Here is a 26,969-nt window from a genome sequence, read left to right on the forward strand (position 1 = left end):
TTTTTTTTTTTTGGCAGTATGCGGGCCTCTCACTGTTGTGGCCTCTCCCGTTGCGGAGCACAGGTTCCGGACGCGCAGGCTCAGTGGCCATGGCTTACAGGCCCAGCCGCCCCGGGGCACAAACCCGTGTCCCCTGCATCAGCAGGCAAACTCTCAACCACTGTGCCACCAGGGAAGCCCCCCCCCCCCGTGTCTCTTTTTGAAGGAGAAAGAAGTTTGGCAAGAAATGCTAACTGAACTGTGTTTAGTACAGAGAGCTATTTAGAAGTATTTTGCTGCATTTCACTGCAGTCCACATGCCTGTGACTATGTGGTTTTAGTCCTGAGCTGCTGTAGTTCAAGGAATTTTAGACTTTTGGCTGATGGATCCTGAGGCTGGACTCTCCTGGGTTGTTGAGATACGAACCTTTGAATTAAATTTCCAGTTCATTGCATAATGTATTTTTTGCTTTAATTATTAGGAGGCAGGATTAATCAATCTTACCCGTCTACTTTCACGTTTGTGTGTGTGTGGGGAGGGGGAGGAGGGAGGTAAGGGAAATAGAAGGTTGAGTTGTATCTTTATGAAAATGGGTTTAAGTTTCACTTGGTAGCCATCCACTCCTGCTCTTGGCACATGTCTGACTTCTGAACATGGTACCAGTAGGGGTGTATGCAGTCTTTCCTCCTGAGCTCAGAGTGGGTGGTCTTGAACCACCATGGTGGGTGGCCAGTGAGGTCTGTGAGGGGAAGAGCCAGCTGCGTTTAGGGGTGTTGTTTAGGGGCTTGAGATAGAATTCTCCTCCGTGGAGAGCTAACCAGCCTGAAAGCTAACAGTAGGGATCAGTGTTTCATCCCCTACCGTGTGGGAGGTACTTCACATACATTATATCCAGCCCTCACTGTAGGGGTTCAAGGCTAACACTGTTACCTCCTCTTTACACATAAAGGAAACAGGTTCAGAGAGGGAGCTAAGCTATTTGTTCAGTTTTACCAGCTAGTAGGTGCAGAGCCACGAATTGAAGGCAGGCCGGTCTTGGTCTTTGCCCGTAGCATGGGGCTGGTAGGCATATGGCACCCTTGGGCTCCTTGACACAGCCTCTTCTCTAAGCGTCCGGCCGCAGAGGGCAGTTAAGACAGCCTGGGATGTGAGCGCGCGGCCTCCGCTCACACATAGCTCTGCGCGAGGGTGTCAGTGGTGATGTCTGTCCTGTGTTCCTCTGAATGCTGTGATGTGCGTGGCTCCGTCCTGGTCTGTGTTGGGGGGCAGAGATGTGGACACACCCCAGCCATGGGAAATGTCTCCTCTCATTAACCAAGTATGGAGCGGGTAGCAGACTCCACAGCTGTCAGAGTGGTGTGAGGGGAGAGAGCTGTGGGTGCAGCCAGGAGATGGTAGTCAGGGGAGGCTTCATGGAGACAGTGGAGATGTCTGTATCTCTGTGTGGTGTGGGTATGCATAATTTCCATACAGTAAAATTCGCTTGAGAAATTCAGGGACTTGGATATTATACAGGCATTGGGAATCAACAAAGGTTTTTAAGCAGAAGAGTAGGATAAGATCAGATCTGGGTTTCAGGAAAGTTTTCTGGAATGGCTAGAAAAGGGTAGAGTTTGTATGTAGAGTGGAATGGCTAGAAAAGGGTAGAGTTTGTATGTAGAGAGGCAAATGTTTGATGCAGTAATAACTGCCCCTTCTTAGAGTCTTTGCACATGTGGTTCCTACTTCCTGGACTGTCCTTTGCCTGGATGGCTCTTTCTCATCCTTCTGGTTATAGCACCAAAGCCACCTCCTCAGTGGGCTTTCCCTGACTACTCAGTCTAAATTTGCTCCCTGTCCTGCTATCTCTGTTGCATGTCTGAAGTCATCGTGCTCACACATGGATCTCAGTGCGTGTTAAGTTACCTCCATCCCTCTCTATTAGACCATCACACAAGCAGCGGCCTGTCTGTCCCGTACTCTCTCCTCTCAGAACAGTGCGGGCCTTGGAAGGCCCTGATGAACGTGTGGTGTGAATGAGCAGTTGTGGTGTGAGATCTAAGATGTGGTGGTTTGGAGCTGGTCTGGTGGTAGCATGGCTAGAAAGGGGAGAGAGGCTCCAAGGTCCTTCTTTTAAATTTCGTTTAACCAGCTTAATGCTGCCCTTGGCTTATATTTGTGGATGTTCCAGTTGGGTGGCCACTGCTCTTTCCTAAACAGCTGGGATGTTTGCCAGACTTGCTGACCACTTCTGTGGGCGAGCTTTGTGGCTTATGACAGCGGCATCATTTTGTTTAGTTTGGATGGCTTTTCCTTTCCCATTGAGCAAGTTTTCTTTTGCTAGCTATCATTGTCCTCTTTTAAGTCTCCAGTGTAGCTCCTGGTCTCCCTTTTCATGTTTCTCCCCTGTCTAATGCTTGTTTTTTCTGTATTAATTCTGAGGAAAAGGAAATCAACTTGGAGTTGCCTGACCAGATAATGTAGAACATTTTGAAATTAAAATTCGAGCTTCCTGATTCTGGAATTTTGCGGTGTGCCAGACCCTGAGGCTCAGTCAAGATGACCTTGATGTGTCCTTTGTGCTGGTGGTGTGGGGGTGAGGATGGGTGGCTGGTGGCTCCATATGAACCCTTAATGGACATCAACGCTGCAGTCGGTGAGGGGAGGGTATGGTGGGGTGGAGGTGGGTGGAATGGCTCCAAGTGGAGACAGGGCTGTAGAGTCTGGGGGGAGAAGGTGGGTGTACTCAGCGATTTCTGGGTGGGGATAGGGTGGGGAGCACTTGTCAGGTTTCAAGGTCTTTTTCAGACTTGACCCCTTCATTCAGAATATGATGTGGTGTAGAGGCAGAGGTTAAAACCACCTGAAGCTGTAAGACAGATGTGTGAGTGTGTGTTTGGTGTGGAGTGCGGGGGTGGGGCTGTTCTTTGTGCTGTTCCCTTTCTGTTAGCAAGTGTTTCAAAACCAGGTAGGCCCTTCTGAGGGGTTGGCTGAGGACTGGTTCATGCGGTCAGATGGGGGTGCTGTAGGAAAGGGTAACCTTGCTGAGCCCTGGAACTGGGTCTGGGTGTGGAAGGAAGTGAAGCCAGGGGTGTGTAGAGCCTGGGACCACCATGGAGCCTCCAAGCATGCCCATGTGCTGGCCCCAGGGGGCAGAGTGTGGAGCCCATCAGGAGCAGCCCTGGGAGGAGCCAGCCAGTCTCTGGGGGTGAGCACCCCGCCCTGAGAGGTGTGCAGCTGAAGGAGAGGGTCTCTCTCTAGTCGCGCCATCCCTGCACACTTCCTGATTTCATTTTTTATAGGGAGCATCCGGCTTTCCTGACCTTTGGTTATCAAACAGAAGAAACAAACCAATATATGTCCATCTCTAGGGTTTAATTTAGAATAAGGAAAATTAAGTATTGGCCTCATTTCTGTTTTCCAGCCACTGTCCCTGCCCCACCCCGCTTCTTTTGGGCAAGGACTTGCTTCTTTTGGTGTATTCACAACAGCTTGACTTCAAGATCTCATCGTTATTAAATTGGTGGCATTGTCGGTGAGCCAAGGGGAGGAGGAGACCTCTATCTCCGTAAGGGGGATGTGTTCAGCACTTCCCCAGGCTAAGTTAATCTTGAAATGGTCAAATAGGCCAAAGCTTTGTAATCTTTTGGCACAGGTAAGGTAAGAGAAATTTAATTTCCATTTCCTTCTGGTTTGCTCTGCTCCTTATTCCCAGATGTCCTGAAGCACCAACTGAAGGGAGTGTTTTTTCCACTTGGAGCCATCTCTGCATCAGGTGTAGCTAACCAGCTGTCCTGGGTCAGGCACAAAAGCTCATAGGCATCATGCTTTTGTCCCTGGCAGGTGGGTTTTCACATTATCTCCAGGCTCAATTTGGGGGGGTGGATGAGGGGAGGTGGATGAGTGCCAGGTGGGAGCAAAGTTTTGTTTTTGTTTTATACAGCAGGTCCTTATTAGTTATCCATTTGGGAGCAAAGTTTTATTACGTTAACATATCAACATCAGAGTACCTTCAGGGAAACCTGAGGCTTTTTCTTTTCTTCCTTCCTTCCTTCCTCCCTCCCTCCCTCCCTCCCTCCCTTCCTGCCTTTTCCTCTTTCTCTCTCTCTCTTTCTCTCTTCCTCTCTTTCTCTCTCTCTCTCCCCCCTCCCCCTGTCTCCCCCTCCCCCTCCCCCCTCCTGTCTTTCTTTTGTGCTGGGTCTCGCCTGCTCCTTAGTTGCCGCATGCATGTGGGATCTAGTTCCCTGACCAGGGATCAAACCCAGGCCCTCTGCGTTGGGAGCGTGGAGTCTTAACCACTGCGCCACCAGGGAAGTCCCTTCTTTTATTTATTTTTATTTATTTAATTTCAGTTCATTTCCTCTTTTGGCCACACCGCGCGGCTTGTGGGATCCTAGTTCCCAGACCAGGGAACGAACCCGGGCCCACAGCAGTGAAAGTGCCAAGTCCTAACCCCTGGACGGCCAGGGAATTCCTTGGGGCTTTTTCTTTTAGATTGGAAATTGAGAATTCTGAATTAGATACTTTTTATTAATTTGTCCTGGTCTTAAGCAAATTGTATAGCTGTTCTATTTTCACTGATGGCAGGGAAGAATGTTTTTAATGCCATGCTAAGTGTGGTGCCTCATAGCCTGTGCACAGCTCCTTCAGCTGAGTCTTAGTTTATTTTACATGAGGCAGTGCTGTTCCCAGTACTTGATATGACCCCTGACCAATGGTAGCTTAGCATTTGTCTCATGGGACTGAGACTGGCCAGTAGTCAACTAACTGAAGAAGTTAGGTAAAGCAAGAATCATTAAAAAAATGCATAGTTTAGGCATTTTATTTCTAACTTTAAAAAAAGATTATATTTCATGTGCCAATCTTTCATTGACCTTTTCTTTTACTTTGAATCTGCTGATCAGACTTGTCAGTTTTCTTGCATAAACTATGCCTATAATTTACTGTTTGATATTGGTTTTTGCCTGAAGAGGATTGAGAACTTGGATATGTAAAGCAACCTGAGTCGCTAAATCCTAGATTTTACAAATTTTCACCCAGTCCACTTATCTTACCTGTCTTACCCACACCTATGATTTAGTTAGGGTTTTTAAACTTTTTAAAAATCTTAGCAACTATACACTTATTTCATAGGCTTATACAGTGAGGTGTATATGTATGTATATATATACATTCACATATACACATCCATATATATTTGTAAGTACATATGCATTTATTTATTTAAGATTTAATTTTATTTATTTTTGGCTGTGTTGGGTCTTCATTGCTGTGCGTGGGCTTTCTCTAGTTGTGGTGAATGGGGGCTACTCCTTGCGGTGGCTTCTCTTGTTGTAGAGCACGGGCTCTAGGTGCACAGGCTTCGGTAGTTGTGGCTTGCGGGCTCTAGAGTGCAGGCTCAGTAGCTGTGGTGCACGGCCTTAGGTGCTCTGTGGCATGTGGGATCTTCTCGGACCAGGGCTCAAACCCATGTCCCCTGCATTGGCAGGCGGATTCTTATCTACTGTGCCACCAGGGCAGTCCCTGCAATTTATATGTACAATTGACATAAACAGGTTTGGGGACAAACACTTGTTTAGTACACTGGGCAACATGGGGTTCTGTTTGTCACATGTGGCCAGAATGCCAAGGGGGTCTTTTAGTAAATTAGACAGGGATTCTGTTCTCAGGAAACTTCCAGCCTGGTGGGGGCAATTTCTGTATTTCAGAATCTGTAACACAGTTAAAATGTGGCAGATGCCTTCAGAGACAGCATATACTCCCAGCAGGAAGGGATCAGAGAATTCATGGAGAAGCAGGTATTTGACCTGGGCCATTCATTTCTTTCTGTCTTTAGTTGAATATTTTTCTGTTAGTAGAGATATAAACAGATGTAACTGTCACTGGGCCTTAGGCAGTGGGAAGAATGTCTGAAGCCTTTTGAGGTTTCTATGTCTATCCTTTGTAGAGGCACTTGCTATTTCTCCTAAGTGACAAAGCTTCATAATACCCCTGTTGCTGGGGGTTCCTCAAGAAGGATGGGGTTCCTTTCAGTCAGGAAACAACGTACTGGTCACAGTTCTGTGGTGCTAAGCTAACCTGAGCATAAAAGCACTTCCTTGGGAGACGTTGGGTAAGGTAGCTTCACAGACCCAGGGGGACCCTGCAGAGGAGCTGGGGAGGGGATTGTTTCCAGGGGGTGGGGGATTCCTCAAAGCCCAGTTGGAATGTTGTTGCCAGAAGGAGGAGGAATGGATGCTAGGCAAAGAGCAGCCTGTTGGGAAACGCTTTGTAGAGTGCCCATGAAATGGATAACACATTAACCAAAGGCCAGGATGCATCCTGATAGCAAATGCACTTTTGTATCATCTCCAGTGAGTCCACCTGAGCTTCTAGAGGCAAAAAAACATAGCACATCACCCATAGGAGCTCAAGAAATATGTGATTCTTATGAATTCAAGAAATGTTGCCAGACTGCCTCCCGAAACTTACTGCCCACATGAGCATAGCAGTCTTCCTGAGTTCTGCCCTGTGTGGGTGGGTGAACTCAAGTGAGGAGAAACGGTATCATCTGGAGTGAAGAGCCCAGCTTTGCGGTCAGTCAGCCGGACAGAGGGTGGACTCTTGGCTCTGCCGCTAACTTGATGTGGACCTCGTGCTCTTCTTTGTTGTGTGCAATGACAGCTGTTTGCAATATTCTTTATTAGATTTCTCAAAGTTACAGGTTATTGCATTTTTTGCTATATGCTCATGCCAAGCGAAACAAAAAAGATGTATGCACAGCAAGATGGTAATAAACCTCCAACACCAACAGTCTGAGATGAACCAGCGTTGACCACTTCAGTGTAGCAGAGCCTTCACAACTTCCTCCAGGCTCTCACAAACATCAGTGTGTTTTTAATAAAAGGACTAATACTGTAGGCATCACTCAGCAACTTGCTGTTTTCACTTCCCTTTAGCTGTCACGCTCCTGATTTTAAGCTCTCTGAGAACGAAGATTTAACAAAGTGCTCTGCATGTGGTAGGTGTTTATTGTGGAGTGAATGAATGAATGAATACTATACTCTGGGTATCTCTCCAGGTCAGTAGTTTCTGGAAGTTAGGCCAGATTGAATAGCTTCAGCCTTTTTGTAGGACATACACCAACAGTGTATGAGGACACCATTTACTGGGCATTTCCACCAGCACTGGATGTTTTTTTCCTAATTTGATGGGTAAAATTCATATCCCATTGTTTTTTTTTTTGTTTTTTTTTTTTTGACCAGGGATCAAACCCAGCTGGGAAGTGAAAGCGCCAAGTCCTAACCACTGGACCGCCAGGGAATTCCTTCCCATTGTTAATTTGTACTAGTGAAGTTGAGCATCACTTCACATGTTTATTGGCCACTAGTATTTCTTCTTCTTCTGTGAATTCTATATACATGCTTTTTGTTGCCCCCCCACCCCCCCACCCGGCATTGGATTGTTTTTCTTTTCAGTTTTTAGGAGGTTTTGTATATTGGGCTATAAATCCTTTGTTGTTACTATTGCAGATACAACAATCCCCCTGGCTACTGTTTCTATGATTTGTTTTTCCTTCGTTTAGATGTCTTTTTCCATAAAATTTGAAGATTTTTATGTAGTTAAATATGCTTATCTCTTTATAGTGTTTAGGTTTCCTATTTCCCGTTCCATCTATTATCTAGAGAAAGCTATAGACCAATTTCCTATGTGTGTGTGCATATATATGTTTTTATATATATATATATATATATATATATCTGCAACATTTCTAAATATGTTTCTAAGTAAAACAATAACTTGAATACAGTAGTGTGTTAAAAGATTAATTCTCCATGACCAAGCAAGGTTTATTCCAGAAGTACAAGGGTAGCCTCATGTGAGGAATTGTGTCAGCTGGAGAAAGCTGTGGCCTAGGGCTTAGAGCATATTTTGTATCCCAGTCCTGCCATGTACTACTCTGACTTTGGCCAAATGGTTTAATCTCCCTGAGCTTCAATCTCATCTGTAAAATTAGCAGGATAAGAAGAGTGCCATCGTACAGAGTTGGTGTCAGTACTAAATGGGATATTACATGTAGAGTGGTTAGAGCAGGGCTTGGTGCATAGTAAGTGCTCAATTAAATGTCATGCATAACAATTCAGTACACAAAAAGAAAACCTGCGTTGACTAAATCAGCAGATGGTTGGAAGGCATATAATAAAATTCTGCAGCTAATCCTAATAAAAATCTAAGAAAAATGGTCATAGAACGAGTACAGAAATACTTACCAGAACTCAGCAGTGAGCACGTTAAGTGGCCATTTAATTAAACTCTAGGCTTGACAGGGAGGCCTGCATGCAGTACTCTTCCCTCACATCTGTGGATCCCCAGATGATCCTTTGGACTTGACAGGCTTGCAGGGAGAGGGGCCAGAGGAGCCGCTGTGGCAGTGTCTGTCCAGCCTGAGCTGGCCCTGTGTTTCTCTTCTGTCTGGAGCACATGACCACCTGTTCCTAAGGCCTGCCCTTCCCACTGTACCGTGGGCGTGGCTTCTGCTCTCACTCTGCAGGAACCAGGAATAAATTCCTGGGGTCAAGGGGGGAAGAGGATTGCAAAAAGTAACAAGCCACCTCTAAACGGCCAGGGGAGCAGTTTTGTTGTAGTAGTAGGAGCACTGGGAACCAAGTATGACATCTAGGGCACCGAGGGTCAGCAGCAGGTGGCTTAGCCTGGCAGGTGCACATGGTTCTGTTTTCTCTCTGCAAGGAATTAGCCCAGTCATAATTTCTAACCTTCCCCTTCCTCTTCCGCATGCAAAATAAGTGGACCAATGTTCTCAAAATGAGAGAGGGAGGGAAGGCCTGAATGATCCGAACCCTGGAGGGGTACAGGTCAGATTAGACCTTCCAGACTGGCCTGGAAAGCCTTGGTGGGAGGGGCGGGTCTCAGCATTGGTCTGATTTTAGCCTGGCATTTGTTGAACACCTGTGTTTTTTTCCTTGTGTCTTTCTTTTTTTTTAATATTATTATATATATATATATATATATATAATGTCTAACAGAATGTCTAATTTTATTTATTTAGGGCTGTGTTGGGTCTTCGTTTCTGTGCGAGGGCTTTCTCCAGTTGTGGCAAGTGGGGGGCCACTCTTCATCACGGTGCGCGGGCCTCTCACTATCGCGGCCTCTCTTGTTGCAGAGCACAGGCTCCAGACGCGCAGGTTCAGTAGTTGTGGCTCACGGGCCTAGTTGCTCCGCGGCACGTGGGATCCTCCCAGACCAGGGCTCGAACCCGTGTACCCTGCATTAGCAGGCAGACTCCCAACCACTGCGCCACCAGGGAAGCCCCTCTTGTGTCTTTCTTATAGCACTATTCTTTTTTGCCTCTAGTTTAGAAATGCTTTATTAGCTTAAAATTTATGTAAACAATGGGTGATGGATATGTACGTTTCGAAGCATAATTATAAAAACCTCAAAAGCAGCCTCCCAGCTTGAAACCATTGTGCACCACAGGGAGGCTCTTGGTTGGGGCTTCCTGCCAGGAGCACAGGTATTCCAGGATATTTGATCATTCTCTTGCTTTTTTAAAAAAGAGAACACTTACACACATATATATGTGTCTGTAAATAATATATTCAGTTTTTATGAGCTTTATCAAAAGGGAATCAAGTAATCTGCGAATTTCATTTTTACTGCTGAATAATATTCCACTGTGTATATTGTATTTGGGTTCTCCAGAGAAAGAGAAGCGATAGGATCTATATATGTACAGAAAGAGATTTATTTTGAGGAGTTGGCTCACGTGATTATGGAGACTAGCAAGCCGGTAGTGCAGTTCCAGTTCCCTGCAAAGGCTGGCAGCCTAGGGACCCGGGAGAGTTGATGGTGCAGATGAAGACTGAAGGCTGACAGGTGGAGAATTCCTTCTTACAAAGGGTTGGCTTTTTGGTTCTGTCCAGGCCTTCAAGTGATTGGATTGGGGCTTGCCAACATTTTGGAGGGCAATCTATTTTACCAATCAAAATGTTAATGTTATCAGAAAACACCCTTGCAGAGACACCCAGAATAATGTTTGATGAAATATCTGGGTATTTCATGACACATAAAATGTAACCATCACATGCATAGACCACAATTTATCATCCTCCTGTCAGCAGATATTGGATTGCTTCCATTTTTTTTGACCAGTAGGAGTACTGTGGTTATGAACCTTCTTTGTACAGGTCTCCTGGCGCACTCATTCCTCTAAGGTTTGTATAGGAGTAGACTTGCGGCCTCTGGGGTTGAGTGTGCTCAGCATGCAGAAATACCTCCTCCAGGTTGGGTGCCAGTTTACTCTCCCACCCAACACATGTGTGAATTCCCATTGCTCACATCCTCGCCCAGACGGGCTAATGGTCACGCTGCTTAATCCTACCCACCTAGCGGATGTCAAATGTTATCTCATTCTGGTCTGAACTTACCTGCTTACTGAGGGTGATGAGCCTCTTTCCACATGGGTGTTAACAGTTCATGGGTTCTCTTGGTGACATGCCTGATTAAGGCTTTTCCCATTTTTTCTCTTGGGTTGTCTGTATTTTTCTTATTGATTTGTATGGGTTCTTTATACATTCTGTATACCAGTTGATTTATTGGTTATATGAGGTACAGGAATTGTCTCATAGTTTGTGCATGTCTTTTCACTTTCACTATGTTGTCTTTTGTTAAACATTTAAAATTTCAATGTAGTTGTCTATATTAATCCTTTCTTTTATGATAGGTATTTTTAAGGACTTTTTAAAGGAAATCCTTTTCTGCTGCGAGATCATAAAGGTACTCAGTATTTTCTTTTAACAATTTTAAGTTTTTGCTTTTCCTATTAACCCTTAGTCTTTGTGGAGTAATTTGTAACTGATTTTTGAGTTTGGTGTGAGGTAAAAATCTAGTTTTCTTTTCTTCTGAGTGCATGTTTGATTGAGACAGCCTCACTACTGAGTGGCCCTCCTGAACCTTGGGACTCTACCTCTGTCACTTAGGAAATCTTGAAATATGTGTGGGTCTGTCTTTTTTTCTAAATTAAAATTGTGTGTGTGTGGTAAAATATACATAACATAAAACTGACCATTTTGATAATTTTTAACTGTACAGTTTTGTGGCATTAAGCATCACGCATTCACACTGTCGTGCAGCCACCATCACCAGCCAGCCATCTCCAGAGCTTTTTCATCATCCCAAACTGAATCTCTGTTCCCACTAAACGAAAACTCTCCGTGCCTCTCCTACTGCAGCCTGTGGGTCTGTTTCCGGTCTGTACCTGGTCAATATAAGAAGAGGCAACCCCTCCTTCCTCTATTCTGCTTTTTAATAGAATTATTTTAGTTTTATCTTCCTGATGAGTAAATCACAAGAATGGGGGCTTTGACTTAAACGATCTTTGTATTCCTTGAAAGCACTTAACTTTGTGGTGAGCGTATGGTGGAGCTTAATAAATGCTAATAATTGAGCGTTGGCATTGGGTTTGAGAGAGTTCATAAGTTAAACTCACTCAGGTTCAGACCTATGAGAGAGTGATACAAGAGAGTCAGAATGTGACCAAAACACCACCTTTGTAACAGGTCCAGAGGATATGGTGCACGCAGCAGATGCCGCGCTAGCCGGGGGATGTGCTGACTTGCCCTGACTGTGTTCCAGGCTTTGGCACAGCCTCTGCAAGGGTCAGCTGCATCCGTAGAGCAGACACGCTTGCTCCACATGGCTGCCTTGTGTTGGTCTGGGATGGAGAGAGAAAGAAAAGGGGTGGGAGGGGCTGATCTTTTTACAGTCGAGGAAACTGAGACTCAGAGTGAAATCACTTTGTGAGGCCACAGCTGGTAGGTTGTGACCTGGGATTTGTTCTAGGCTTCGAGTTGAGGTGCACTTCTATTCCTGAGGCTTGGCATTCACACCTGAGCTGTACACGCCCAAGGGCGAAGCTGCCATTTCTCTCATGGATTTTTTTTTTTTTTCCTTTCTTCTTTTGGTATATGCTGTGCCCCTAGGTACTAAGCCCTGTCCTAGGTGCCAAGGAAACGAGGGCAGTGAGACAGGATGGGGAAGGGAGGAGGAGGGGACAGGCACAGACCTAAGACTGGATGGAGTACAACAGCCTGCTTCCGCAGCAGCTCAGAGAGGGGAGCATCCACCCCACCAGCTATCTGGGGAAGGGGGCCACGCCTGGCACTGGTGCGGGGCTTGTCAAACCTACCGGAGCCACAGGCATGTGGCCTGAGAGCTTGCCCATGAACTCTGCAAAACTGACAAATGTGTAAAGTCCAAGGTGTATTTGGAAAGTTTCTAGTTTAAGAAAACATTAAAAAAATGAATGGGGGAACCATATGTAGCCTTTTTCTTAATGTGACGTTAAAGGGTGAAGCCTCAGTGGAGGGCTGTTGAGCAGTGACACTCTTGGCCAGATTCCTAGTTGCATACTTCAGGGCACTGGGGAAGTTTTGACTTGCATTTTGTAAGACTCTCTTCAGTTACTGGATAAGCAGAAATAATGAAGTTGCTCAGGAGGGATTGCCTCATCGATGAGGAACATGGCAGATTGTGTTCATTTTCAAATTGTTACGGAGAACAAGTACAACATTTTTAGATTGTCATCTTATTTTAAGATTATTTTAAAAACATCAGTGCTGGTTTCCTCTCTTTGTCTTTCAGTAATTTTGTTGCAGGGCATTTTGGGCAGGAATATTTCACATAAGTTCTTATTTGGGCTGACGTTCAAGCGCAAGACATGTTTGCTTCTGCGCGAAGGCAGACATCCGGCTGCTCTGCCACGGGTATTTACTTTTGCATTGCTTCCAGCCACAGAAGTCATCTTAAATCTGCTTCAGAATGAATGAAATCCCCACATGCTGTTCATAGTTTGAAAATCCAGAACTGCACTTTCAATTCTAGAATTGTGTCCTATTTCAAATGTAGGATGGTGCTGTTATAAAGAAGCACGTTCAAAGCTATTTAAAAGCACGAGTGAGCACTCGTAGGCTCGGTTGTTCCAAGCGTGGTCTCCAGGTCAGAAAGACTGAAGGTAGAATGCTGCTGCTGCTGCTGCTGCTGCTTCCAGCCCCTCCCTTGTTCAGTGCTGCAACTTCAGGTTTCCTGGTGTACAGTTCTGATCACAGTTCATCTTTTCTCTAGATAAACTACTATTTTAAAAAAATGAATTATTATGTAGTGGTTTGTAATACCGCCTCCTTTTATTGCATTCAGCTTAGTGGTAACCTGCAGCCCCTCAGAGATTGCCGAGTGAATGAAGAGAGGTGCTGGTGCTCTGAGGATGGGCTCGTGGGGAGAGGACCGGGGGGAGGCTGGGGGCAGCTTAGGGTGGTACAAGGAGACTGGGTGGGCGCCTGACCAGCACTGCTCTGGGTGGAGCGGGAGACCAGGCAGGGGCAGCCTCGAGGTTAGGAAGTCACTTCTGGCTGTCAGCCCAGTTCATTATCACAGTCACAGGTTCCCCAGTGGTGTGCTGCCACCAATCACCTGGTGTGGCCGGGGGCCCTGCCTTCATTTCAAGGTGCTTACTTTCTTTGAGACTTTTTAACAAATTGCTTTGTTTCTTTAGGTTTCATCTTCCCAGGCTGAATTTTGAAATGAAAACTACATTGTCACTGACTCCTTCTTCTGAAGGATATAATGAATACTCATTAGCCAGTTAAATTTTTTATATTATTATTTTTGTAATAAACTTTATTTTGGAAACATTTTAGATATACAGTAAAGTTGCAAAGATAAAACAGATTCTTCATGTACCTTTCACCCAGTTTTCCCTAATGTTAACTTAACCTAAACATGACACATTTGTCAGAATTAAGAAATTAACATTGGACAGTGTTATTAAATAAACTACAGGCTTTACTTGGATTTCACTAGTTTTCCTACTGAGGTTCTCGGACTGTTCCAGGATCCAATCCAGGATATCACATTGCATTTAGTCCTCATGGCTTCTTAGTCTCCTCCATCTGTGACGCTTTCTGTCTTTCCTTATTTTTCATGACCTTGACAGTTTTGAAGAGTGCTAGTCAGATATTTTGAGGAGTGGCCGTCAAATTTGGGTTTGCCTGGTGTTTTTCACATTGTTAGACTGGCCTGATGAGTTTGGGTGAAGAATATGCAGAGGTGAAGTGCTGTCCTCATGTATTGTATCAGGGAGTACAGTGACGTCAGCATGGCTTATCACTGCAGAGGTTCACCTTGCAGGCTTAGTAGTTTTTTTTTTTTTTTTGCGGTATGCGGGCCTCTCACTGTTGTGGCCTCTCCCGTTGCGGAGCACAGGCTCTGGACGCACAGGCTCAGCGGCCATGGCTCACGGGCCCAGCCGCTCCGCGGCATGTAGGATCTTCCCGGACCGGGGCATGAACCCGTGTCCCCTGCATCAGCAGGCGGACTCTCAACCACTATGCCACCAGGGAAGCCCCAGGCTTAGTATTTTTATTCCTTGATTTTATACATGTTTTATGTGGCTCTGGTTCCCCACTGGGTTGCTAGTCCTTCAGGCCAATGCCCCTGCTTTTCTTGCTTTGTGCCTCTTCCCAGCGTGAGGATGCGTGCTGTGGACCTGCAGGGTCAAGTAAAGATGTATTTGAGTTGCATGCTTCTGTGAGCATTTAACAATTTTCATAATCATAGGTGGAACAAGATTGGCCATGTGTTGATAATTGTTTAAACTAGGGGTCATTGTTCTAGTCTCTCTTTTTTATATGTTTAACATTTTCGATAAAAAATAAAGAGAAAGGGCTGCCCTGGTGGTGCAGTGGTTAAGAATCCGCCTGCCAACGCAGGGGACATGGGTTTGAGCCCTGGTCTGGGAAGATCCCACATGCCGTGGAGCAACTAAGCCTGTGCGCCACAACTACTGAGCCTGCGCTCTAGAGCCCACGAGCACAACTACTGAGCCCACGTGCCACAGCTACTGAAGCCTGTGCGCCTAGAGCCCGTGCTCCACAACAAGAGAAGCCACCGCAATGAGAAGCTTGTGCACCACAGTGAAGAGTAGCCCTGGCTCACCGCAACTAGGGAAAGCCCGTGCGCAGCAACAAAGACCCCACGCAGCCAAAATAAATAAATTTTAAAAAAAGAGAGAGAAAAACATTTCCAATCTACAGCTATAATGAATCCCAGGTTGTTTTTGATAGTGTAGGTGTTATGATGTTGATTGTTGCCAGAGTTGTTCAGGCTATTACTCATCTTAAATGTATTTGTTTCCTCCTCAAGGCCCGGATATGAAGAAAAACTTGCAGCTAAACCAATGTTAAGTGGTACTGCTAATAACTATGTAATACTATTTCTTAACATCTTTGAAGAAAAAAAATCATTAGTGTGCCATCAGACAATAATTCCAATTAAAATGAGGTTACAAATTAGTTGGAATATATTTATGGAATAGAAAGAAAATCTTGACTATTTATTGTCACACTAATTTACTGCAAAGAACATTTGAATCTAATGAATTTGGATGCAGCCTATTTCTCATATGTGCAGCAATTTGACCTTACAAATTGTGAGTCTGGTCTTTCAGTGAATGTAGTTAGATAAATACTGATTCCATTTAAAGATCCTAGCCCCTCCTCCTGAATCCCAAGGGACTATCTAAGAGGTGGGGCATTGTCAGTGGATTGTGAAGGGTATACTGAGGGAACAAGCACAGCGTGACCCAGGATCTGGATAAACTCGCTATCTTTGTGCTCCCTCAGTTAACCTGCAAACACACAGTCACCGAGTTATGAGTTGTAAAAGTGAACATTGTCATGAGGTATAATAAGCACACTTGGTGGTGTCACACTTTAAGGATCTTGGCTCTGGAAGTTAGTACTAACTTGTGACTGTTTATACAGTTACCCCCAGCCCTACTCCCAGTGTGTAGGTTTGTCTCTTCTTACCTGTTTCAGGCCTTTATGACAGCTTTGTGTGTGTATGTTAATTGAATGCGTTTGGTGGTCACCGATCATGTGAGCTGTCAGAGGCACTGTCCCCTCTTAGGGAAGGGGCAGTCTGGCTGTTGAGAGCCTAAGTCTCGTCCTTGCCTGTGTGTGGATGGCGCTGGGGATGGGGCCTTTCACTTGGTTCTCTTCATCCAGCAGACTAAGACTTGATTATATACCAGATTGTCTCCCTTAGACCTGCCTCTGCATGGAATTAATTCATGTGATGTGGAGGTTTTAAATAACTTCCCCACTGTGGATGAGATCTCTGGCTTGAGGCTGGGGCCAGCACCTGCTGCTTTTCAGTGCGGCTGGAGAGTCTTAACTCTTCCTGGAACTTGTGTTTCTTTATAGAAGTGGTTTGTAAAATCTCAGACTTTATGGAATAAATTTTGTGGAGTGCTCAGGAATCCCGTCCCTCCTCTTTCCCCCAAGAAATATTGCACCATTGGTGAAGCCAGCTGCAGAAGGTGACATGCCCTGCAGGCAGAGGTTTGTCTGTGACCTCCCTGTATCTTCTGCGAGTTGTGGTCCTGAACCCCCTCTCAGTAGTGGGGATCTGGACAGCCCTTTTGAACCCAGCCTTGGCATCATCTGTCTGGTTTTAAAAACTCCTAAAGGAACTCATTTATTTCTTCATTATAAAATCAGTACATGTACTTTGTAAAGTACAAATATAGATTTTGAAAAGAGAAAATCACTGTCAGTACCTAGATGTACACTTCTCCAGATTGTTAAAGTCACACACACAAATGTGATTTTTAAAAACAAACGGGAGTGCTCGCTTCGGCAGCACATATACTAAAATTGGAATGATACAGAGAAGATTAGCATGGCTCCTGTGCAGGGATGACACGCAAATTCGTGAAGCACTCCATATATTTTCAAATCTAATTATGTGCTTCATCCCCCTTGCCTATCAAATGCTGGACATTTTCAATAGCATCTTTGCCTGTAAGATATCAATGAGATTAATCAGTTTTTCTGTCTGATATTTTATCAAATTAGGGCTTTTTGGTATGATTAAAGGATAGCAACTTTAAAAACAAAACGAAGCAAAACAAATGGGGTCATAATATTTAAACTGTTTTGTAACCTGTCCATCTTTAGCTTAGTTTCACACATGAGAGATACATGTCCCTCATCTTAAGATGGGTCACCTGTCACAACTGCAAAGTGACCACTGCCAGGCTGAGTGGCTTGCTTTCTCCCTGTGACTCCTGCCAGGTGCTCAGCCCAGTCAGCCTCTCGGCAGGGTTCCCTCACTTTATCTTCCTTCATGAGACCTTCTGAACCAGCCTGTCCATATCCATACTTCATTCCTTGTGGTCATTGTGAGTTTGTTTCCATTTGGATTGTTATGACATTGATTCATTGATTTTCCGACATTTACTAATTGCCTACTCTCTGAATTTCCTGGGGGTTAACCTTATGCTGCTGCCGCCTGAGTATGTGCCTCCTATGTTTCAGCCCTACTCTTGGAGAGGCCCCTTTGACCCTTCCCTGACTTTAGTTGTGATCAGCATCCTCTGGAGCATCCAGTTCTGTCCTGAGGAGGTGATCTCCATGCTACCATTGAAAAACACACTACGCGTACCTTATCTCACTCAGTCTTCCCAAGCCCTGAGGTGGTTATCGAGGCTGTCTTCATGTTACAGGCCGAGGCACAGGAAGCTTACAGACGTGCCAAGATCCTGCACCTGCTCACCTCTGCCCCTCTCTTGTCATCTGGCCCAACTCAGTACTGCTTTTCTCACGCAGAAGTCTGTGGAGGACCCTATAGGGGACCTGCCTCCAATGGTTACCTGGCCTGTGTCCTCACACGGCAGGATCATGACCCGTGCCAGAGTACGACTGGGAACATTGTGTTAAAAGACTGTTTAGTAGACTTCCATTTTAAATGGTGAAAGTAGAAGAAAAACGTAAAATTTGTAAAACAAGATACACTTCTAAGTTTGTATTATATTTATAATCATATTTCAGACAGAGAATGGAAGCTTTTAGAGGTTAGAGACCATGTCTTTTAAGTTGACTTTCTATAACACTCAACAGTGCCTGCGAGCTTTAGATTCATTCATTTATTAAACACTTAATGTATTCTTATTACATGCCAAATTGAAGTACAGGATTGAAAGTCTTGAGTAAGAGTTCAAATGTTTCCAGTTTCTTGGCACATGGGGTTCTTGATCTTTTCCATCTTTCCCACCTTATGCCTAGCACAGGTCCAAAATGGGGAAGGAGAAAGGAGAAGGTGATGGTAGCATTCTGGAGTTCTTGGGATCACGTTCATTTATTTACATATTTATACCTCTCCTGGTTTCACAAAGGATTTGAGTTGGTTGTTTGGGACTATCAAAAATAGATAAGTAAAAGGTGGCAGAACTGAATTCTTCCTTTGCTATCGCCAAAGCAACAGCAATAAAATAGATGTTTAGTATCTGATAAGGACCTCAGACGTCACCTAGAACGCTCCTACTCAGTGTTTGTGGGACCCAGGACAGCCTCCGCTGTCAGAGGGAACCAAGTGTAGCAGTTCTGCCCATGCACAGCCACTGCTGCGTGACCACAGAGAAGCCACTGCCCCGTCGGCCGTAGTTTCCTCATCTGAAAAATAGGGACAGTACTCCCACCTTGTAGGGTTATCATGAAGTGTGGAATCATTGTATGTAAAGATCCTGGCAAATGTATATAAAATGTCATAAAATAGTCCCTAATTTAATCCTCTATTTGCAGGGTTTCCAGACACAAGTTTATGATGGTATTTTTACTGCTGTGCCGCCAAAATATCAACAGTATAATCATTGTTTAAGCTAAAGACACTTAGTTTGAGGCTTTTCGTTTATTCTGAAGTTGTATGACCCACTTTTTAGTGTTAAAATACCTTTTTAAAATTATTAAAATGCCTTTGAAATGGAATAATGCTAAGTGCTAGGTTTTCTCTTTTCTTAACGTCCTTAGTGGACAAAATAAAGTTGGCAGCCTTATGTTGGGTGATTCTGCCTGTTGACCGAAAAAAAATGCACAACCTAAAAGTTGAGAGTTATGTTTTATTTGGTGGACATTCTGAGAACTTCAAGCCTGGGACACAACTTCTCAGATAACACTGAGAAACTGTTCCAAAGAGGCATGGTGGGGAGCCAGGATATATAGGAGTTTTTGCAACAAAAGACCAGGTAGTCCAAACATCAAAGGGTTACTGTTAATAAAAGAAAACCAGATATCTCAAGTTAAGGAATTTAGCACTTTTTTATGTATGGGAAGATGCAAGAGTCTGGGCTCACTGAAACATTCCTTTGATATGCACCTCAGCTACATGGGGCCAGCATCCTGTGCTTTCTCATCCCGAGTCTCCTCAGGGTTCACCATCGGGGTTGGCTGAGGCAGTTGACTGCTAGATGGTGGGCATCTTGTTTCTATCCTGAGTTTCTTCAGGGCTTGCTGTCGGGCCGCTGTAATGTGGTGGCTTGATGGCTGTAACATCCTTTGTTCACTGATATGGCAGGCAATATTTTAGTTCACATGCCCTTAACGAAAGGCGCTGGTCAGTGAAGTTGGAGCTTTCATATGGTGCCCTGCCCTCTCCCCTGGGGAAGAGGAAGCCATAGCCAGATGCAGAGTGACACAACCCCTTCTTACCTGACTCAGCTCAGGGTCCCCTCTCCTGGGGAGTCTTCCCACATCTCTTCCCAGCCTCCCACCCCCCAACCCCCTTCACTCCTGCTTAGGTCTATTACGTAGCACTTGTCACACTGTGTGGTCCTCTGGGGGGCTTGTCTGTCTACCCTACTAAACTCTAAGCTGCTTAAGGAAAAGTGTGGTGAATTATTTAGCTTGTGACTTCCAGAGTCTAGCAGAGAGAGCGTACGTATAAATAAATGAGGGGGGAAATCACACCAATAAGCCTCTAATAAAACATTAACACAGCATATCTCAACTCTGTTCCTGAAAATACCCCAAAACTCACCACAAACTCTGCGCACCACTCTTTTTTGAATTCAGACCTTCTTCTTTGGGTGTGTTGCCCAAAGAAGGCTCGAGCTGTTCCTGGGACTGGGGGGCAGCGGCAGGAGCTGTATGACATCCTAACCACTGAGATGTTGTGTTAGAAGTCCAGGTGTTGCTTCTCATGCTGGCATTTTATAAAATGCATAAGGAAATAAATTAACATGTTTTTTCCTATCACATTTGGTGCTTTGAAGTTCTTCTTAATTGGGCTTTCTGCTTTAATTAGTCTGGCTTCATATTTTCTTTCTTTCTCTTTTTTTTTTTTAAGCTTTCAGCAAGTGTCAGAGAAGCAAAGAAGCTTATATAAAAGGTCTTAACCTTTTTTTTTTTTTTAACTTTGCCAAAGATAGAACTGGTACTTAGCTTGTCCTGGCACCTTCTTTGATAGAGAATGATAGAAATTTGGCTTTGTTTATTCCTTTTTATGTACATTATGTGAGAAGAGTATTAAAGGTAAGATGGCTCTGTTTATGTCTTGGTTCATGAAAAATATGAAAGGCTAACCAGTAGGGTTCGAACACAGCCACTATCCTCTCCCCAACCAAAAAACAAAAACAACAAAAAGATCAGAAGGTTTTTATATAACCTATTTATGAACATGGTAGGTTTCTAGAATTTAAGATTTACTTATCAATTAAAAAAAAGGAAAATCTAATACCTGTAATTATCGTTATTAGATTTTACTTATTTACTGACTGTCAACCATTGAAACCTGTCACTGAGAGCTGCCATTTCTAAGTTGCTGACTGGCATTATCAAATTTTACTGCAGTGATGATGGAGAGAACTGAGCTAACCTGGTTAGAAAGTGGACCATTCGGGCTCATCAGAATCATTTGTGTGTGTTAGAGGATCAATTATGCTAAGAATTGAGACCTAATAAAATATACTTAGTGCTAACATTACACAGAACTTATTTTATTTGGCCTTTGAACCAGAGGACCTTGAAGTTCAGTTCCTGGTGAATGTCCATCGCTGTTGTACCGCTGATGCGGATGCTGGGAGCAGGAGAAAGTTCTGTTTTTCAAGTTCTGCAGAGGGCTCCTTTCCTCCTCTTCTTCTTTCTTCCTCTCTCCTGTCCTGTCTTCTCCCCCTCCTCCCCCTCCCTTTTCTCTTTACTGAGATATTAATTAACATACAACTGAATGCCCTCATTTAGAGGCTTTGACAAATAGATACTCCTGTGTAGCCACTGTCCTAATCAAGACACAGAACATTTCCATCATTTCAAAACGTTCCTTGTGCCCCCGTGCAGTCAGCCCCCCTGTCCCCAGCCCCAGGCATACATTGATCTGTCACCCTAGGTGAGTTTTTCCTGGGTTAGAATTTCATGTAAAGAGGAGACACACGGTGTGTATCTTTTGCATCTGGCTTCGTTTGCTCACCATGATGTTTCTTTGTTTCCCTCATGTTACTTCTGTCAGTGGCTCATTCCTTTTAAGCGCCAAGTAGTTTTCCACTGCATGTCGATGATGCTGCACACAGCTGTTTTTTGATGTCCTGTATGGAGAAGTGTGGCAGAGAAATCAGGGCTCTGCAGGAGTATATACATAGTCTGTTTGTAATACCCCCTTCCCCCAACTTTTCTTAGCACTTGAGGAAGGCTGAGAGGAAGAGCAAATAAACAAACCGAGATTTTGGGGGTGTCACCTTTTCATCAGAGCCTTGACTCTTGTTAGTCCTTAAGTGGTTTGGCTTCTCAGAACAACACTATTCTGGTGACCCTTAGCTTGTGGCAGCCGATATGATCTTGGTATTTGTCTTTCTGGAGATGGGGGGATGGGCATTCCGAATGGTTTAAGGTCTTGTGACTTAGAGAGGCTCTTCTAGGGCTTTCGCATGATTTGTGCCATCCCTGCTGGCGCTAGGCCGCTTGGCTCTGCATTTAGGGCTTGCTAAGTTCCAAGACATGTGAACCGTGTAGCACATGTAGCATGGGGATGCCAGGCACCCCCGCCTCCCACCCCAGCCTCTGCCTCTGAGTCGTCTGGCTCTTGTCCTGCTCTGTCCTGGCTCAGCTGTTAGCTTTAGCCCAGTTGGGAGGAATAAAGCACAGAACTGCAAGTTGCACTGTTTTATTAACAACCCAATTACTGTGTGCCCATAACCTCTTTAAGAATCACCTTGTGAGACTTCCCTGGCGGTCCAGGGGTTGGGACTCCGCACTTCCACTGCAGGGGGCACGGGTTCAGTCCCTGGTTGGGGAACTAAGATCCCTGTGGTGTGGCCAAAAAACAAACAAAAAAACACAGAAAGAATCACCTTGTAAGAGGCAGTGGTTGCTTAGGGCTGGGGGAAGGCATGGTGGGGTAGGGAGAGGGGCGATAGCTAAAGAGTACAGGGTTTCTTTTTGAGATGATGAAAATGTCCTAAAATTGGGGTGATGGTTGCCATATCTGTGAATATACTAAAAACCATTGAATTGTACACTTTAAATGGCTGCATTGTATGGTATGTGAATTATACCTCAGTAAAGCTGTTTTTTAAAAAAGGGTGGTATTAGAGCAAGGACAGACCAATAGAGGAATGGGGGGAAATTGACATAGAAATTTTACTCTTTCTCCATATGACATGACCTGTTGCTAAATATCCTAGTTTGCTTCACAGCTCTAGTTCCATGGGGGGCATAAGAGTGTGGTAGAAAGAGGATGGGCTTTGACGTATCAGGTGAACCTGAGTTTGGATCCCCATTCTGCCATTATTGGCTGGGTGACCTTGGGCAGGTCACTTAACTTCTCTGTGCTCGTTTCCCCTCTGTAAAAGGCGACTAGTAGTACCTATCTTATGGGATCTTTTAAACGAGCTCGGGATGGGCTTCCCTGGTGGCGCAGTGGCTGAGAGTCCGCTTGCCGATGCAGGGGACACGGGTTCGTGTCCCGGTCCGGGAAGATCCCACATGCCGCGGAGCAACTGGGCCCGTGAGCCATGGCCGCTGAGCCTGCGCGTCCGGAGCCTCTGCTCTGCAACGGCAGACGCCACAACAGTGAGAGGCCCGCATACCGGAAAAAAAAAAAAAAAAAAAAAAAAAAAAACTCGGTAGAGGCAGCCATTTTCACCACGTGACAGTCATATAACAAAGGTATCAGATAGAAGAGGTAGCGTGGTGAGACGCTGTCTGTGAGTTCTGTGAGTTCTGCTAGGTTAACGGCTGTTCACTCGAATCCCCCTGCTGATGTGCCTTGGTAACAATGGCTGAGCTAATGGATGACCCTGGCAGTCTTTAGCTAATTTGCTGGACTCTCTGCTTCAGAATTTTTTTTCTGCCTTAATCCACATGGTTTGAGTAGGTTGGTGGCAAGCTCTTGGAGAACCCACTTGTGTCCCCTGCTTTGTGAAGCCTTCCCACCCTGGGTCCCTGCTCCCTTCACACTGTTCCCTCAACCCTTGGCACACGTTGGTTCTAGCATTTATCAGCTGGTGCCATTTTAATTTATTTACACTTCTGCTGTGCCCATAAACTGTGAGCAATGCAGGGAAGGGACCTTGGCTTTTCAGTCATGGGGCCCCGAGGCCCTAAGCACTGTGCCTGGCACTAATGTTTGTTGAATGAATGCCCAATGGTTTCAAGTCTGGTGACAAACCAGTTTGGAACCAGAAATACCAGTTTAGGCACCGCATGCTAGAAGTTAGCAGGTGAGTTTCCCTGGAGCAGTGTTTCTGTCCCAGCACCACCTCCAGGGGCTGCACCCCTGCCCCAGGATGGGAGAGCTGCCAGAGGGCCAGGAGAGCTTGCCTCCTGCCAGGCATCCACTGGTGAGATGTGGCTGAAGTTACGAGGAGGGAGAAGGTGCCCTGGCCACGCTGGAAAGCTGGTCTTGTTACTTCATAGTGCTACTGCTATCTGCCTTCTTAATTCAGTTCATATACAATTTTTATTAAGCGGCAGCTGTATCCAAGACCCAGTTCTGATTCTTCAGGGAAGCCAAGATGGAGAGGCAGTGTGGTGTAGTGGTTAACAGCTGGGCTTTGGAGGCTGACTGCCTGGGGTTCATTCCTGGCCCTCGCCTTGAACCAGCTCCAGGACACAGGGCAAGTAATATAACTTCTCTGTGCCTCAGTTATCTCACCTGGAAGATGGAGGAGGTAACAGTACTTACCCTCATAGGGTTATTTTCATGATTGACCATAAATAAAGTAAGCACTATATAAATGTTTATTGAGCAGCCTTTGTTTGTTGGATTTAAAAAAAAAATAAAGAGCATGAGGCTCTTAAACCTTGCTATGATTGTCCCTCCCATAACCAAGAGCACTAAGAGGGGCTCTGGGGCAAAGAAGAATTTCCTGTCATGCTAGCTGATAGCAAGAAGAGGTAGACAATCAGCTTGCTTTGCTAGAACAACTCAGGTGTGTATTCCTTCTTAGTGGAAGAAAATACCGCCAGACAAAGGCTTTGGCGACCATATTTTTATGCCGCTTAAACTTAAAGCATGTACTTTGAAAGATAACTGCCATGCCATTGGTTTTAGAAAGCCTGTCTTGGTACTCAGCAAGCCTTTTAACTTGTTGCTCAACTTTTTCCAGCCTTAGTGTCCACCACTGGACAAAATGACCTTTAGGGCCATTAGACCTTCAGTTCCTGATCCTGTCTATCCCACAGCAAACCCTGGGATGAAGTGGCCAGCCTCCCTGCAGATCAGAGGACGCTACTGTGGCGTGTGCACCTCTGTAAGGGTGTAACTGACTTAACTAAGCTGGCGGCAGAGTACGGTGAAGTCTGTGTTGGGTTGACTTCGTGGGGAGGGTGAGGGGAAAGTGGTATCATAATATTCTGAGTAATGTGAATGATTATCACATGTCAAATAATTGAGGCTTTTGTTGATATGGCCTTTGCTTTATTGGTGTTTTTCTATTAAGGAATTTCTAAACCGAGATTTTTTTTTTTAAAGAATCAATTTTATTTATTTATTTTTGATTGCATTGGGTCTTCGTTGCTGTGCGCAGGCTTTCTCTAGTTGTGGTGAGCGGGGGCTCCTCTTCGTTGCGGTGCGCGGGCTTCTCATTGCGGTGGCTTCTCTTGTTGCGGAGCACGAGCTCTAGGCACGTGGGCTTCAGTAGTTGTGGCTTGCAGGCTCTAGAGCACAGGCTCAGTAGTTGTGGCACACGGGCTTAGTTGCTCTGCGGCATGTGGGATCTTCTCTGACCAGGGACGGAACCTCTGCCCCCTGCAGTGGAAGCGCGGAGTCTTAACCACTGGGCCACCAGGAAAGCCCCTTAAAACACTTTTTATTCAGGTGTAAATATATATACATAAAAGTGTGCATATTATACGTGTGTATACCAATGAATTTTCATAAATACACCATACCCATAACAGCTCAAAAACCAGAACACTGCTCAGAAGCATTCCTGGTGACCCCTTGCTGCTCTGTCCCTCTCTGCTCTGCCCTGTCCTGGCCTCGCTCGGCACAGAGTTGTGCCTCCTCTTTATCTAATGGGAATTAATATAGTATGTTCTTGTGGACGCATACATTTGAAAATGAGGAGTTAGGGGGATTTCCCTGGTGGCCCAGTGGTTAAGACTCCGTGCTGTCAATGCAGGGGCCCCAGGTTTGATCCCTGGCCGGGGAACTGGATCCCACATGCATGCTGCAGCTAGGCGTTTGCATGCCACAACTAAGGAGCCCGCGAGCCGCAACTAAAAGGAGCCCACCTGCTACAACTAAGACCTGGCGCAAATACATAAATATTTTTAAAAAAGGAAACCTCTCAACACTTGAAAAATAAATAAAATGAGGAGATAGGATCTCTTCCTCCTCACCTAAAGTTATATTATTATTTTTTTCCTTCACTTTCAGTTCTTTGTAAAACTCTAGGAAGTAAAGTGTTTTTGTGTTGATTTTTACTTCTACGGAATCACACTTGCATATTTGAGTGCCCTAGTTCCTAGGAGGCAGTCACACTGCTGAGACCAGGGTCCCCTGCCTGTGTCCAGCATGAGCCTGTGTCAGGCTTCCCCTGCATCTCCCACTGTCAAGCTGCTTTGCCTTGTGTGTGGAGTCACAGAGAGAAGCCGAGTTTTACATGTAGGGGCAATGGAAGATTATCCCATGCAAGTAAACCCCTGTCACATTAACTCCTGGCTCCTTAGAAACAGAGCATGTCTTTTTTCCCTCCTAAATGGGAGGATCCCAAATACAAGAAGAGACTCTAAGACCATCACATACAGTGTAAGTTAGTTTATATATAAGTTGATTTTGGGGGGTGATATGATTTTCGTTCTCAGTCCTTTTGTCTCTGATTTTCCATGGAATACTGAGATTTCTGTTTGGCTACTTACTGAAAAGACAGCTCTTCTGTGATGGTCCCAGCAGGCTTGCAGAGGTGGTCTGAGAACCTGGTGCCTGTAGGGTGAATGCAGCAGTGTGGGGGAATGGCCTTATCTCGGCTGCAAGGAGTCGGCAGCCAACAGGAAATGATGAAATGTGCTGGGAGAATTCAGCTGGGAGCCGAGGTCAGACATACCAGCAGGGACGGAAGGAGGCAGGTACGGAAGCTGATCTGCAAAGTTAGGCAGTTGAAGCCGCCTTTGACAGGAAAACGTGAGTGTGCTGTTTAGAACATGCATTTCCTTTAAGGGAGACATGCTGAAAGTAAAATTTTCATTGATTTTTTTTTTCACTCCAGAGTGATTGATTTAACAGAACCCTTACCTTTCAAGCACACCTAGTTTTAGAGCTTCTTGATGGAAATGTTCACCCAGTTCAATATCAACTGAACAGTGTGGAGTGTTTTATCCAAAATGCTTTGAGAAAATGTTAGAGTACATGTTTGATTTTCTTGATGAATACATCTTGACCCAAACAAATGAAGGACTATGCTTTATAATTTCTACTCTGGTTTTAGAACATATGTGCATGCTTCATTTCAAAATAGAGGGAATAAATTAAAAACTTAGGCATGTTTTAGACTAGTTTGCATACCTCTGCCTGTATTTTTTTCTTACTGTGTAGCTAAATGAATTACTTGAGTTAACAGTTAATAGAGGGTTGGTTTCTTTTCCCCCTACTGTCAGGCATTCCGTTTATTACATGCTGCAACTTCCTTTCTTAACAGCCACAGCTAATCTACAAACTCACAACTGGGACTTGTGATAGAAAATGAACA

The 26,969-nt window shown here is 44.9% G+C and overlaps 1 protein-coding gene across 3 annotated transcripts in view; it reads left to right on the plus strand.

Moving 5' to 3' along the window:
* PACSIN2 (protein kinase C and casein kinase substrate in neurons 2) overlaps positions 1 to 26,969 on the plus strand; it is a 137,975-nt gene that overhangs the window by 22,446 nt on the left and 88,560 nt on the right. Inside the window, exons 1-2 of one of the 3 annotated variants that reach the window (XM_079937925.1) lie at positions 22,970 to 22,991; positions 24,463 to 24,530. The exons of the other annotated variants lie outside the window; for them this stretch is intronic. The gene's annotated coding sequence lies outside the window, so the exon portion shown is untranslated. Of the gene's footprint in view, positions 1 to 22,969; positions 22,992 to 24,462; positions 24,531 to 26,969 lie in introns of those variants that run through there. 3 annotated transcript variants of the gene reach the window in all.

This window comes from Stenella coeruleoalba (assembly GCF_951394435.1).
Source record: "Stenella coeruleoalba genome assembly, chromosome: 11".
Classification (NCBI taxonomy): Eukaryota; Metazoa; Chordata; class Mammalia; order Artiodactyla; family Delphinidae; genus Stenella; species Stenella coeruleoalba.